This window comes from Strix uralensis, chromosome 15, assembly GCF_047716275.1.
Source record: "Strix uralensis isolate ZFMK-TIS-50842 chromosome 15, bStrUra1, whole genome shotgun sequence".
In the NCBI taxonomy this organism is placed as follows: Eukaryota; Metazoa; Chordata; class Aves; order Strigiformes; family Strigidae; genus Strix; species Strix uralensis.
In genome coordinates, this window is record NC_133986.1 from 510614 (window position 1) to 522950 (window position 12337).

General features: G+C 36.9%; 1 protein-coding gene across 7 annotated transcripts in view; it reads right to left on the reverse strand.

Annotated features, from left to right (window-relative positions):
- Nucleotides 1-12337, reverse strand: part of SBF2 (SET binding factor 2) — a 302250-nt gene that overhangs the window by 77549 nt on the left and 212364 nt on the right. The gene's annotated exons all lie outside the window — the stretch shown is intronic.

The following is a 12337-nucleotide window of genomic DNA, read 5'->3' on the forward strand; positions in this document are numbered from 1 at the left end:
GCATCAGCCAACTGCGATAGCAGGAATGTAAAATCTGCATTACAGGAACAATCACCTTGGGGATCATTAGGATGTTATTTGTATTCATCTCACACTTCTTTCTTAAATGGCTGCTGAGTGATTATGGACTCCAGGTTTAAAACAGACCAAAAAACTCATCACAAGACTATTTTGCTTCTCATTAATTTAAAAGTTCACTTAATCCTTTGTGATTTTCCAGTAACAAATACTTCATCTTCTATTACTTTAATCAAGCTCACCTAAACAGAATACCAATGTCCATACACACTTAAATACAGTAGCATTTAGAAAACTACTTACATATAAATTCTGAAAAGGTGTACAAGTTCATTGATGTGAAGCTCTATTTCTGCACAGAGTCACTTAAAGTTTTAACATGTCTAACTCTGCATGAATGCATGTATGCTAACTGCACATGGAAAAGAAAAGGTGTGCAAGTGCTCACACTTCATAACACATTCCAATGTGGTAGAGGAAAACAATAAGAAAAATGGACACTGAGAAACTCAATATATATTTTAATCATGACTTTCAGTATTGTGACATGTATATAAAAATCCCAAATTAGTTTGTAAGATGTCAGAACAGTAAGACTAAAGGACATAGCTTCAGCTGCTTTTCATTTTCAATTTCTGCATTATTTCCTATTGTTATCGGTATCCTTATCCCCCATTTGGAATTTGGCACATGTATTTCTAGTTTAATATAAAGACATGATAAATATTGTTAGTATTTTTTCACTTGATTGGAAAACTTACAATTTAAAATGAGACTTTACAAACTTTAGGAATGCTCAACAGTTTCCAAAGAAATACATATCTTATTTCTGTACATGCTTATTTATAACCAGGTATAAAATGATCCATCCCCATTGTTTCAAGTTATCTACTTAATCCCTTAGCTCAAATTATTTGTAAGAATTTTGGCTTTTACCCAAAATATACAGAAAAACATCTTTATAAAAACTGAGCGATGTATCTTCACCTAGAGAGCATTCAATATTCCAAGAGCTAACATATGTCTCAAAGGCATATGTCATCACCACATAAACAACACAGTAGATTATTTTTCCATTCCTTCTTGCAAGTATGAAATTCTCCACATATTCCATGTCAGCAGTACCACCTGGACTTGTAGTATGGAAGTATTATCTATATATATGTTTTCTTCTCCAGCATATGACAAGAAATGTAAAATGACCTCAGTTAGGAATAAAGTAAAATATTGATGTTTTAAGAATAGTGGAATTAATTAACTTTATCTGCTTTGTAGCTGCAAGACAGAATGCCATAGCTAACAGAGATGTTGCACTGAAATCTTAGCTTCTCAATTTTACAGGCAAACCAAAGAACTGGAAATGTCATATATGTATTGTATGCAATTAATTTAGACTCCTGAAACAAAGCAATCCAGCTGCCTTATATATAATAATGTCTTTACCAATTGTGAAAAATACCTCTTACTACTGCTAAAGAAATAGACAAATCAAATAGCATAAAATAATTAAAGCTGTTCCCCTTAATTTGAACAAAATGAAGCTGAAACACATCTGGGGAACAAAAATTATACTCAGCAAATTAACTTCCTAAAAACAATGTCTTATGACAGTGAAATATGAACTTCCACCGTGCCATGTACAGAGTACTGCTCTGAATCCGTGCTGAATTGAGTGGAGACCTGGCTCATTATTCAGGCCATACTGATCCTATATTCAGATAGTTGCTGAACTCTGTAGCACATTGGAAGTGTTACAGGAATTCATGTATATTTAAAATAGTTTTGTTATACCAAGTTGACAAGTGAATAATAAAATGAGAATGTTTCCCTTACATTACTTACTTTGATAACACATGTGATTTATGTTTATGCTCCATTCAGTTTAAATATGCATGAAAATACTGGTGGTTAGATACTGTCATTGCATTGCACAACTGACAGCTAGGAAGTTACAGATTTTGACCGCTTGGATGGATGCATGGGACTGCTAGTATCTGGCGAGGCACCGATGGCTTCTGCAATCTGGTAGGTGGCTTAGGCTTCTGGCACCGGCGAGAAGAGGCAACTCTTCTCTTCATTCCTTACTTCAGAACAAGTACTGACCTGAACTTTTGTCTGGAAAACAAGGTCTTGTATGTCATCATTAAATCGAGATGCCCTCCACAATCTGATCCTAGTGATGAAGAGCTAAGAAAAACCACCACAAATAAAGGTTCCTCCTTGATCTGCTATTGAAGGTGCAGGCTCAGACCCAACAAAGCTCTTAGGCACCCTTTGATGTCCCACTGACTACAAGAGCAAGCTGGGGTTAGTGAAGTACAGTGACAGCTAAGCACAAGCTTACACACCTTCCTGAACAGGCTGCAGTAAAGAACAACTGATACTTAGGGATTTCTGCTTTCTCTTAGTCACATGATAAAAATCTAGGAGAGATATATTAAATATCTGATACCACTTGGAGTGCAATTTTCTTTTTAATTGCATTGTGATACAGTGTATTTCCTGTGTTAAACCACATTCTGCTTTGCGCAGTAAGCTCTTCAAACAGACACCACAGTTTTAATAATCTACAAAAATCTACAAAAATCTGAGTATGCTGAAAATGGGACCCAATTTTGCTTTACATTTATCAGGACTATGAACAAACAGAATTGACTGCAGGCCTGACTACTGCATGGAATGAATGTTGCTTATGGTGAATACATTCAAACTAAAAAGCTAAACGTGGCAGCTCTTGATCCATACTGTTTGGCAGTACAGTACAATGCAAGTATGCTCTATTAAAAATACTGCTAAAGGAACCCTCAACACTGCATTGTCCCTCTTGAGAAGTACTGAATGCTGTCAATTTTCACGAAGACCAAGAGCATTCATCACCATGCCGGACTAAGCTCATAATGAATCAAGAGAAAAATGCCAGAAACTTTAGTCATATGTGCTTTTAAAGCACTAAGACAAGAATTGTTAAGTCAGCACATGTAAGGTAACCATAAACTATGTGCAGTACATTGGCTACAAATTACAGGTGAAATACTGGCTCCAAATTCAACAGATCATTTCAGTGGCGCCAGTATTTAATCCTTATTGTTACAGATAGATTACATGGGCAGAATTTTACCAAATCACAGAATTTTTATTACTGATGCAGTTTATATTTTGGAAATATAAACTCTCAAACCTAACGCACAAGACTATTCTTTTTGACTAAAATAGTAAGAGAATTCAGCAGTCCAGTTTAGAAAAAATGATTCGTTTGTTAAAAGGAATAGGGATTCACCATGTAGGACCGCAATGCAATTCAAAACTAGAACTGAATTTTAATGAGCTGATTTTAGAAAAATCATTCATCTTCATTAGATAAGCTGAATAAAGTTTATGCATCCATCTATAAATATTACTGCAATTGAACTATTAAAAATGGTAGTTTTTATCAAAGAAAACATATTCCATGTTAATCCATGTTACGACCAATGTCCTTTATATTCAATCTCAGCAGAGTTAAAAATCCAAGTAAATAAACTGACAATTTCACAATGAGATTATATCTAATATAATTGCATGGTGCCTTGAAAGAAAAGTGAAAGAAAACATAGCCCTATTTGGAATTTGCAATGTAACTTTTAAAAGTATTTAAATGACAAGTTTTAACTCCACAGATAAAGCCATCATCTGGAACAATAGTCAGAGGTACATATTTTGCTGGAAGAAATATCAGTACGACACTAATTACTTATATTACTTATTATTAACAGTGTATAAGTGACTTCCAAAGAAAATTTGGAATCTTCTTCTTGAAATCATAAGCAAAATTGTTTCTTTCAGTGAAAATTCATGTACAGATATCTTTAGATATCTTTCTAACATCCATATACAGTTTTGCCTCGTGAAGTTAACATCACTGCTAGGCACTGCTCTGCTTTATAATGGCATCAAAGTTATTATTTTTTCTTGTCACCAAAGGTGAAATCAAACCTTATTGAAACAGCTACAATTCTGATAAATGCAACTCTTCTGGGACTTGAAAAATGGGATGGAAGACAGACATACCTGTGGACTTATCTATCAGCAGAACACACTCAAAACTTGGAAGATACTCCCTTATGTAATTCTCATTAATTTTAGAACTTCTCATTTTGATAAGGAGATATATATATATACAGTCTTTCAAAATTATTAACTCACAAAACCTCTTCCTTCATAAATGACCCTAGCACATTTTACATGTTACTCATTAACACAAGCATTTAATTTTTGTTCTAGTTAAACACTGTTGCAGTGATTCTCAGGTAATAAACCCAAAAATGTACACTCTTATTACATATTGTTTCCAGGTTTAACGTTGACCAGAATCACACTTTGGACTTTTGAGAAGCAGGCTTCTCAGACTGCTACCTGGTTACTATCTGACAGCAGTAATTCAACACGAAGTCCACACTAGACAGACCTCACCTGTGCTCTGAATTACGCCAGATGTAATACTTTCTTCATCCTCTATATGTTCATACGAGTGCCAATGCAGAAAACAAAGGAACTGCACCCAACCCAGAAGAATCCTCACCAATTTCTTTTGACTTTGTGGTCTTTCTGCCTGACTAAAAGCCTTCATAATGACCATTTCATTAAGGAACCTATCACATCAGCAACAGGATGCAAGATATTGTAGGCCTGCCATTCCAGGTAGGAGCAGATCCAATTCCATTTTAGAAGGATTTTGCTTCCTGAAGAGCTTCATATTTGTTTTTACCTGGCCCTAAATTCTCATAGGTTTGTCTGTCCTTGAAACATAGTGGTATAAGGAACAGAATTCAATTGATGCAATTTAGATGGAATTACACAAGTGCATAACATTCATTGATTTTTAAGTTTCCTTTTACTTTACTCCGCATGTTCACAAGTTAACAAATGCAGCACATCTTCTCTATGCAGTTCCGTTGTACTTCTGATTTCACAGCAAGCCAAAACAAGAAACAACATTTCACTCAAAGAAGAGCTGTCAAGTCCTCTCCCTGCCCCCCGCCCCTTCTTTCTCAATAAATGCATTTCCATCTAGACCTGAGATTAGTCATTTCCTCCTTCTCATAACAAATTATGTTTAGGAAATCAGGAACCTCAATTTCTATGTGCATTAATTACACATTCTTCACTGTATTTCTACTGCACCCCAAAAGCATAAAAACATTTAACTTTTTTTTGCAAGATACTGATAAACACAAGAATGCCATCCCTTGCATCTAAGCACATCTGAGTTTCTTTAACAGAAATGCCATGCATGTTTCTGAATACTGTCATGAGGCCCATGGCAATAAAGTTCAACATACTCAGGCTGTAATCTTCTCCCAAGGAAATGGTTGGGATGCCAAGATGCCTTTTGACTTTTATTTCACAGCAGGGCTTCATTCACAGTGACTCTGTCCAAACCTTAAACTACACCAGCTGTGATACAAGTTCCTGCACAGTAATTTGTAAAAAGTATTTGACAAACAACATTCAAATGAAAGAATACATTGCAACTCACGACAAAACGGTGATCAATATCCATTAACTACTCAGTTGAAAAGGGGCGATTAATTCATAATATATCTATAAACTGCAGTGTACACTTAAAGCCCTGGTAGACCAAAGCACTTATGCAGAGATTGCAAAACATAAATACAGGATACTCTGTAAACTACTTGACAGCCGATTTGGTTAATTGCGTTAAGGAACAACAGAAAAATGCTTAAAATATTAGAACTAATAAAATAGATGCAGTATTTCAATATAGTCCAGTTACCTATTAGTGAATCAGTTCACAAGTACACAGCACACATTCTTATGCATTCTAGTATACATTTGGTGCGCAGCAGCATCTCTTCTCTTAAATTATAAACAAAGTCACAAACTTTCAAACATGTAAGAATACATTCACCTTGCTTAATGTAATTTTACTGTTCTTCTAAGTTTCATGTGATTTTCTAATTTCATATACTTTTAATAAAATGCATCACATCATCACTGCACATTCTATACAATTTTTACAACTTCACAGGGATGAACACCTTTTTAAAAAAAAAATCCCATTTCTATGGGTTGGTAAAGTGAGTCACTGAAAAATCAGTTTTTCACTTTAGAAAAATACCGTTTGAATAGAGGCGGAATTTTACATCTATCTTCTGAAATGCACAGAGTTGATGTTCAGCTCGAATTACCAAAAGATTCTGGATCTAGTTCACTATGGAGAGATTGAACAAAAAATGACTGATGAAATGTAACTTGGAAATAGGGTTCACTGAAAATTTTCCATTGAGTTGCATGTGATAGTAAAATAATTTTTTATTTATGCTAAAAACCCTTACTGACATAATCTCTGAAAAGAGAACTTCTAAACCCCAAAGTTTTCTCCTTGGGAACAGTCTCTTATAGGTACCTTGGTCAATAATAACTGCTTTTCTGAGGAAACAGAATTAAAACTTGAGCAACATCTCAAAGAAGGCAAGGAATAGGTTCGGGGCATCTACAGACTGGACTGTAGGGAGCAAGTTCTCATAGGAGACATTTCCAGACACATGAAGAACAAAAAAGTGATTGAGAACAGAAAGCACAGGCTGACCAAGGGAAAATGGATCAACCTCTACAATGAAATAACAAGCTCGGTAGCTGAGGCAGGAGCAGCATGTCTCATTTACCTTGGCTTTAACAGGGCTTTTGACACAGGCTCCTTTGATATCCTTGTAGACAAACTGGGGAGATATGGTCTAGATGAAAGAGTGGAAAACTGATTGCACTGTCTGTGGTCATTTAGTCGACAACTGACAGACTCAAAAGACAATGGTCAATGGTTCCAAGTTGAACAGGCAGGTGGTTATGAGTCAGGTTTTCAGGGGTTGACACTGTGGCAAATGCCATCTAATGTTTTCATTAACAACCTGGAAAATGGCATGAAATCCATCTTCACCGAATTTCTGGATGATGCCAAATTTGGGGGAGTGGGAAATACACTGGAGGGTAGAACTGCTACTAACTGGCATCACAGTCTGTCAGAAACAGACTGACAAGAACCTCCTGAACTTCAACAAAGACAAATGCAAAGTTTTGCACAAAGGACAGGGTAACTCCATGCAGAAACATAAGCTACGTATGAACAGCACCTGGAACCACGTGTTTGTGTTATACATGTCAAACCAAGACCGTGCCCTAAAATTCGGAAAAAGGTGCAAAATTAATTACCTTGTTTTGCTGCTGTTTGCAGATATCAGCAAACTCTGTGCAGTACAGACAGCTTCAAGGAATTGGTAAAACAGATAATGTTGCAGTTGAATTGAACAGGCACTCAACATAAGAGGAAATGGAAATATTATGAAGTACCTTGATGTCAAAAAAAAGCGCTGTAAGAAGAGCAACAGGCAGAAGTAGTGAACAAATTTACAGTAGTGATATTAAGTTTCTCAAAAAAATAAACAAGGTAAAGAGTAAAAAAATCGGAAACAATGTGTAAGACTGATGAGAGATAGGAGGGGAAGAATATCTTGTACCAAGTAAAAAATGTTAAAAACGTTAGTCTCACCAAGAGATACACTCATAGCAGGGGCAAAAGAACAAAACAATTAGAGAGTTTAAGGATCTCATCCAAGAGACAAAAACTGTCAGGAGAGTGCAGAACTGAAAGAAGCCCAGAATAACTAAGTATATAAAGAGAAACACTGTGCTCAACCAGCAGACACAAAAATTGTTGGAGAGAAAGCTTATGCCAATTTTAAGGTGGTTTTTTTTTAAATATATCTATAGACCAAATGTATCTGCAGGGTTTTGGCAGGTGCCCCTGGGAACCAAAGTACACGTTTGTGTGGATGTAACGCTGCCTCTGGGAGACGCATTTTTCACAAACTGCCAAAAGTGGAGTCTCTTTTCAACATGTATTTGACATCCTGTTGCTGGATAACTTCAGTTTTTCTACGTCAACCTTGATAGTACTGAGAAGTTTTGCTACAGTTTTGGCAGCAGCACCAGTTAGTCCATGTACAGCTGCACCAAAGGACAACAAAAACGACAATGACCAGCTGCTTCTGGAAGAAGTTTTCTTGGATCAGCTTTGTTGGTGCAGGTCCACTTCTGGATTCATGAAACAAGTGTCAGCTGCTGGAAGAGGATATTTCTGGGATGACCAGCAATGGCTGCAAAATTTCAAGGATGACAAAGGGGGGTTTTGTGGTTTTTTTGAGGTAATTCTTCTTATTATAAGGTTGTGAATCTTTAATTCAGCCAGCAAGGGCTTTTCCATGCTTAGGCAGAAATGATGCATTGTATTAGTTGCGTTGGTGGATCTGACGGAACCTAAAATCCCTTGTTGCCAATCCTGCTGCCAGACCTCTCAGTTCCTTAATAGACTGGAATGTAAATTTTCTCTTCTGTTTCAAAGAGTAGTCACAGTTTTAGTAACTTTAATACAAGTTGTTGTACACGTTGCTTAATCCAAAAATCAACCTTGTAACAACATCAGAAGGGGCTCATTCCACATCAGGAAAAAAATCATGCTACTAAAGCCATTATCAGAAAATCCCATTTTGTTGGAGAATAAACTCCCAGCAAATTTAAGGCTTCATAACTCTGGCTGATAAAGTCTTTTAAAGGATAAAAGGTTCATAGAAAAGAATACCTAAAGCAAATTTGAGAAATTGAAGGACAGATGTCGTAATCAACATGCTACCTAATCGGTTAACATATCAAATCTGTGTGATCAAGGAAGAAGGAAAGCCTTCTTTTCCAGCTTTTGGGTTGCCAGTTAATCCATTTTAAAACCCTGACAGATCATACAATCATAGAATGGTTTGGGTTCAAAGGGACCTTAAAGATCATCTAGTCCCATCCCCCTGCCCTGGGCAGGGACATCTTCCACTAGCCCAGGTTGCCCAAAGCCCCGTCCAACCTGGCCTTGAACCCTTCCAGGGAGGGGGCAGCCACAGCTTCTCTGGGCCAGGGCCTCACCACCCTCACAGGGAAGAATTTCTTCCTTATATCTTATCTGAATCTACCCTCTTTCAGTTTAAAACCATTCCCCCTCATCCTATCCCTACACTCCCTGATATACAGAGTCCCCCCCCAGCTTTCCTGTAACCCCCTTTAAGTACTGGAAGGCCACTGTAAGGTCTCCCTGGAGCCTTCTCTTCTCCAGCTGAACACCCCTAACTCTCTCAACCTGTCCTCACAGGGGAGGTGCTCCAGCCCCCCGAGCATCTTCATGGCCTCCTCTGGACCCCCTTGAGCAGGTCCATATCTTTCTTATGCTGGGGGCTTCAGATCTTCTCCTAGGATATCTGATCTTCCTTCCTGAGAGTTTTATTCCAAACACCTTTCTGTTTTGTTCTTATCTTCTTGAAATTATATGGAAAAATGCAGAAAGGGGAGTTCTGCTATGGAAGCACAGTAAATAGCAATGCAAAGGTTCATAAAAGGCAACTTGGAGTACAGTGAAATATTAGTGAAGTGTTAAGTCCCAACTACATTCATGCTGCTTGAAATTCCTTCCACATAATTAATAGTTGGAGCTTTCAGAAGGACGTGCCAGATTGCAACGGCTGAAAAAAAGTGAGCAGGTATTGAAAATAAAAAGTGAGAAGTTTAAGCATTAACAATGGCTTTTGCATCCTAAAAACATCAAGACTTCCATTCCAGAGAATGCAGTAGCAAATTACCAAACGTGTGCAGGACAGAATTCTGAAGATCAATACTAATTTCTGGACAACATGGCATTATTTAGTGTGTATACTAAATTGAAACACACTTTATCAGCATGAACTGTCAGCCATGTACAATAAACACAAATTTGATGACTCAAAAGATAAATATTTCTAATCTGTGTCTCCTCCTAACAGGAAATATGAGAAGATATCCTGATACATTTCACCATCTTCTCAGTCCTTCTATCTTACCTGCAGTTCTAAGCAGCAAAGAAATCCTTACGCTTTCAGGAGGACCTTCACTATTGGAGTTGACATGAATCCCACAGTCCCCATTGTCTTCTCTTTCAGCACCATGTTAGTGTCCCATGGCCACATTTTGTCCAAGCTCCTTATGCTGTTGAAAAATTGGTTCTTGTTCTTAGCTGTTTTGTAAGGAGATTTAAGAGTGTAGTTTTTGATTCAGTACTGAGAGACACCCAGCTAGGTGATCTTGGTCAACAATTTAATAAAAATTTAAAATACTCTTATTTACCATCCTTCTCCTCCTTCTTTGAACCTTCTCCTCTCCACAGAAAATAACATAATAAATGATAAAGACCTGGGCTTTCTATATTAATGCACAGCAAGAGAGATGGATGCACAAGCACCGCACAATGTTACTGTGTAGTACACTGCTGCCCATTTGTGGAGGGAGACACATGAATGCCACGACACTGTGGTGTACAGGAAAGGCAGTGACCCAGCCCAAGCTACTCCTGGGAGCACACAGTCCGTCAACAGATTAAATCAGCCTGGAAGGATGCTGAACACACAGCATGGCACTTGCAGCAGCACCACGGGATCCAGCTGAATGAGGGCACACGAACTGAACAGCAAACTTGCTGCACTTTCACTGAGGTGCAGAAAATAAGCTATCTTGCCAGGTAATGCATTCCAAGGATTTGTGTGAATGGAAATCATTTCGATGCACCACAACTGAGTAGAGGACTAATAACAGCCTCCTCCCTCTGAGTAGACAAAGCTCCTCTGTCACTACAGACAAACATTACACGTATTACATATTGTCAAAAAATTATCTCACCATTTTGCGTTCACAGTTCAATCTGCAATCAATCTTATGTGTTATATTTTATTTACAGAAATTAATTAATAAATTAATACTTACATTAGCCTGATTTCTCCAAAACAACCTCTCTCCTCTCTCTGCCCCCTTTGCTATCACTGAGGTTTAGACCAAATTCTAGTATTTTCATGTAATTCCATAGCTGGGAATAACTGCTCAGTAATAATCTGCTAATACCGTATTTTTATAACTGCAAAGGGAAAATTAAGTATTTTTCTCTTACAATAGCTGACTCTAAACAACAAAGTAAGGATTACTCTATTTCATCTTATAACAGGAATGAACGTAGCAAGATCAACACATGAATGGAAGCTTTTGTATACTTAAAATAGCATGATTATTTCATCTGGGCACACACATAGTTAACAAAAAAATAAATTTAAAGATACAGTATTCAGAAAAACATATTACCTGACAGCTTTTACTAGCATACCAGTAATCACCGAAGTGAGATAAAGGAAGTCTATATGGTTAGACTGGTAATCATTAGATTATCGCAGCAGAGTCTACAGTTCTGTAACCATTTTTGGAATAAACAGAAGTCCCATAATTCAATAGTGTCTCAAATCAAGACATGAAGAAACCTTAAATTAAGGAAACCCCTCCAGCTGAACTGCAGAAAGTTTCAAAACATCAGGTTTCCAGATACATCTTTTACTGACGTGATTTCCTAAACATAGTCAACAGATTCAACTATTTTGTAACAATGATTAGTAAAGTTGATTGTCTGTCACGAGGAAAAAAAGTAAGAACAAAAAAAGTTGGAGAAATCACTATGGAGTGATGATTAAATGCAATACATTTAATATTAGCTAAAAAATTACTGCCAAAGGATGACTACTAATCACAGTGAAAAGAATACAGAAAAGAATAAAAAGGAGACCAAGAAAGCACAGAGGACATTGTTTTAGCTGCTTCCAAGGGCATCTGTTCTGAACTGAAAGCTCTATGCTGACTAGGAAAGGAAATATATCAACCTTTTTCTGTTAATAATATGGATTTTAAGTGCTGCTAACCACTATAGTTACTGCATACCTTGCCAACCAAAATTTATTATTGAATAACTACTTCATCTTGTATTTCTAAAATTGCGACAGAACCAAGCTTTACAGCTAAAGAACAAGCTAAAGGTTTCTGCATTAGATATTAAAGTTCATGATCAAATGTTGGTTTTAGTCTTTCCAGTAAGGTCTTGAAAGTCCTTCTTCAGGAAAACTTTTACTGGTGAATTTTGAAAGTATTTAGTTTCTGACTTAAAATTACTTCCCTGAAAATTAATTTGTTCATGATTTCTTTCTCAGCAGACTGTTGCCTGAGTAGCCAAAGATGTTTCATCACTAATATGGAGATTACAGGATTTCAGCTACCCCCACAGACATCTAAGGTCAGCTTCTTTTCACTGACCAGAAAACTGAGCTACACACTTGTTCATTTTGGTTTTTTAAGTACATAACTATGTTTCCAATTTTGAAAATTATACAGGAATAGATGTAGGAGATTTAAATTTTTTGTTAAGATGGAAAATATTGAACATAGTCCC